The sequence below is a fragment of the Sinocyclocheilus rhinocerous genome, unplaced genomic scaffold, assembly GCF_001515625.1.
Source record: "Sinocyclocheilus rhinocerous isolate Xijiao unplaced genomic scaffold, SAMN03320098_v1.1 scaffold1564, whole genome shotgun sequence".
NCBI classification, from domain to species: domain Eukaryota; kingdom Metazoa; phylum Chordata; class Actinopteri; order Cypriniformes; family Cyprinidae; genus Sinocyclocheilus; species Sinocyclocheilus rhinocerous.
The window spans coordinates 445401-449275 of NW_015638982.1; the positions used below are offsets into that span (position 1 = coordinate 445401).

The following is a 3875-nucleotide window of genomic DNA, read 5'->3' on the forward strand; positions in this document are numbered from 1 at the left end:
GCTCCATCCCCCTTCGCACAACATGGATACATAAGAAGATCCCCCATCATCCAGCGCGGTTGAGATCGTGTGATGGGGAACAAGAGGGGCTTCTGCCACTTTAATATGCCCTGACGTCATTCTGATGCAGGACTGAGGATGACCTCGTGCGCGAGGAAGGGGAGAGAAATCAAACGTATCATATCGTATAAAATTCAGCCTTGGCTTTCTGGCAGCACTACGGCCGTTATACGCCGGGGTCTGTTAGTGCCGTGTCCAACAGAGCTGTATCACGCAGGGATGCAGGGATGCTGAGAGGCCTGCCGGCGCGTGGAATGCGCGCGTTGTCACAGCGACAGAGCAGCTTGGATACAGAGCGTCACAGAGCGAGTGAATGCGCATGAGAGAGAGAGAGAGAGAGAGAGAGAGATGGGCAATCAAAAACCTCACAGCATCTCTCCCATCGCAAAGGCTCCCGGAATCACGGGGAAACGACAGCGGAGCCGGTGAGCACCACGACCGCCCTCAGTAGCTGGAATCAGACGCTCGAGATGCCGATAGATTAAACACGAGACTTCACTGATAAAGTCAGCACGTTACGCCGGCGTTTGTTCCCGGAAACCCGAAATAAATCACCTCAAAAACGGAAAGAGAGTGTCGATTCGACTCATAGAGGGGAAAAACAGGTCATAGAAGTGAATTCGTGCTTGTTGCTTCGTTTTCCATCCATATGCGCTATAATGGGAGAAGCCGGCGGTCGTTTCCAACCAAGCTTTTCAACGGACAAATCCAACTAGACTTCATGTAGATCGAGCTGCGCGCGTGAGCAATTCTTCACTTTTGAAGTCGTTTCATCTGAATCCGTCTTATGACTGGGTGTTGTCGGGAGAAACCGTGAAACATTGTCTGCTGTTCTCGGACAACGGAGAACCTTTTGGTTTATTCCGAGCTCAGGCTGATGGAATTGCGCTGAGCAACGCTTGAGAAAACGAGGAAATACCCACAGAGCTCCAATATACAGACATCTGATTTCTGCCTGCGGCTCATTTCCAGGTAAAGGCACTTCTGTGGAAAATATATTATAGATTCAACTCTTTCTCCTCTGACTGTTTGTTAGGCTGTTGTATAGTAAGCAGGGTTTCCATTTGGAAAGTCCATAAAATGTTGTTGGGATATGGGGAAATAATAGGAGCGCTTTTTGCTGTTTAAACTGTGTGGTGCTGCAACCTGTTCAGGAGCCTTTTCCGAAATGCAGAGCGACAGGCGCTGCATCCGCGCGCGTTTCAATTGGGGCATAATGGGCGCACGCGCGGATGGTGCTGTAGCGTGCATGATTGTGTGTGTGTCGGGATATTAAACGTGCATATTGACCCATTTTAATACTAAGCGTAAAGATGCTTTAAAATTGTCTTTCCTTTTTGGCCAGGACAGATTCATATCTATGTCTGTACAAATTCAATCCAATTCCAGAGCACTGTTTTCACACATTTGGTTTAACTTTTTTTATTTTTTTATTTTTATTTTATTATTATTATATCTTAAACATTGATGTAATATACCCACATTTATTTTCATACAACTTAGACTAGTTTAGAAATCGACAAAGTAAACTGTGTAAATTAATGTCATGTGCAAAGAGTACCAGCCTCACTGAGTTAGAAACATGGACTTTTTAAATTCTTTCCAGGAATTTATTGTGGTTAAATATACTCTTTCTGATTCATTTACAGTATATGCCATCCCATCACCCACCCCAACATTTTAATTCAAATTCAAAACAGCAAATAGAATTGGAATCAAATATAGAAATGCATAAGCTGATCAATCTAAAATAATGTTTTTCATATATATTTTTTTTGTAATGTAGGCTATTGATACTATATATATGGATACCATATACATACTGTATATCATATCACATATATCATCTAGTGTTCATTAGAATGATCACAAATCCAATTCAGAATCCAGATGTGAAATTTGTATTTTTCATTTAACTCTGTTTTTTCTTCTTCTTATAAATCCTTTATATTTGCACAAAGAAGCATACATGTTTTCTGTTACATGTTTGTTCATGTATGGTAGGGATTTCACCCCATGCAGACAATGTACATTTTGTTAAAATGGTGATACAACACTGCTCGGTCTTCCCTCATTTTTTTTCTTCGTGTATTTGAAAATGCTTTGACGTCATAAAGCACGAAAATTAGATTATCAAAGAATCACTCCGGCACCCAGCATCCTTCTCTGTCCTCTTGCAGCACACACACTTACACACAAAGTAGAACATAAACCTATCACCGTATATCAAAGACAAGTAATCGCTGGTTCACTGATGTGCCGAACATCTGATGGGAGGAGAGGTCGAAGCTAGAGCAGCAGTTACCACACACACACACACACACACACACACACACACACGCACGCACACACACATAGTCTGAAAGAATGGGCCACATTTATATGCTATCCTAGTATGGCCATTCCAAACCTAGTGGATCGCAGAATTGAGAAGACACAGAAGCGCTCTGTTCTGTGAGCAGGGAATGCTGAGCTCTCTCTCTCTCTCTGACCCAAATAGCAGATATGGAGCTCACTGTGTCATTTGGAAGCAGGGTAATGGATGGAAGCAACTGTGTGACTGTCCTTGTGTTGGACTGATTTGTTACTGTAGATGTTCATTTTTCCACTCGCTGCAAAACTGTAGACTTTAAATTGTGTGTGTGTGTGTGTGTGTGTGTGTGTGTTTTGGACTGTAGCTTATAGACTGACGTTTCATTGCAATCCATTTACGTTGTTGCTATAACATGTTCCACTCTTTTCGGAAGACTTTCTGCTAGATGTTGGAACAGGGCTGTGGGTATCTGCTCCCATTCAGGTGTGGTAGCCTCAGCGAGGTGCTGATGTTGAGCAGGAGATCCAATTCATCCCAAAGGTCTTCAGTAGGAATTCAGGTTTGGTCGTTGTGAAGGCCACCGATGTTTTTATTTTACACTTTTTAAAATATTTTTATTTTTGTCTTATGATGAAAACGTTTACTTTAGGTATACTATTGTCATGTTGTATTCTTTAATTTTAATCAATTTTATTTTTTTACTGACTAAAAAGACATTTTAGTCAACAAAAGTAACATTTTAGCTCAACAGAGAGTGCAAAATATAAATAAACAAATAACCAAATATTGTTAAAATCTAGAGGGTTTTCTTTTTTCTTTTCATACTTTTGTCAACTGTATGTTTTAATTAGTGTCATGTACATTTACCTTCTTGCCTTCATTAATGTTAACAATCAATTATTTCAACAAATTATACATTAGTTTAAACAAGTATTAACATTTAACAGCAGTGTTTGAAAACTTGTTTTTAGAGTGTTTTTATGGAAAAAGCGAATTCACAATGTGACACATTCTGACTTATCTGTATAAGTTAAGGTGCATTTGTTCTTTTGTGTCATTTTTTGGAGATAGGCTACAAGTTATAATATTACCTTATCATATATAGTTTTTTAAAGAGAGTTTTTTTCCCCTTTTTTTAACTTCTTCATTGTCATGGATGTCAACTAACAATTTCATCACTGGTTTTGTTGATTATCAACACAACAGGCCAGTCAAGTTCTTTCATGCCAGACCCAGTGAACCATTTCTTTATGAGCTTCATTCAGGGTTTCCGCGGGTCTTAAAAAAGTCTTAAAAAGTCTTAAATTTAGTTGTATCAAATTTAAGGCCTTAAAAAGTCTTAAATTGTACAAGAAAGTCTTAATTATGATTTCAAGAGGTCTTAAATTTGGGGACGGAAAGACCAGAATTGCGATATGGCTGAATGTGACGATTAAACTTCAAAAGGCTATGATTTCATGAGCGCTGCACGTTCAGAGTCTGGTGCTGTGCTGCTTTGTGT

The 3875-nt window shown here is 39.8% G+C and overlaps 1 protein-coding gene across 1 annotated transcript in view; it reads left to right on the forward strand.

The window, feature by feature from the left end:
• The first annotated feature begins 223 nt into the window (after nt 1-223).
• The window catches only part of LOC107750775 (neuroligin-2-like), a 166232-nt gene continuing 162580 nt past the window's right edge, over nt 224-3875 (forward strand). Inside the window, exon 1 of the mRNA XM_016566301.1 lies at nt 224-1032. The gene's annotated coding sequence lies outside the window, so the exon portion shown is untranslated. The remainder of the gene's footprint in view (nt 1033-3875) is intronic.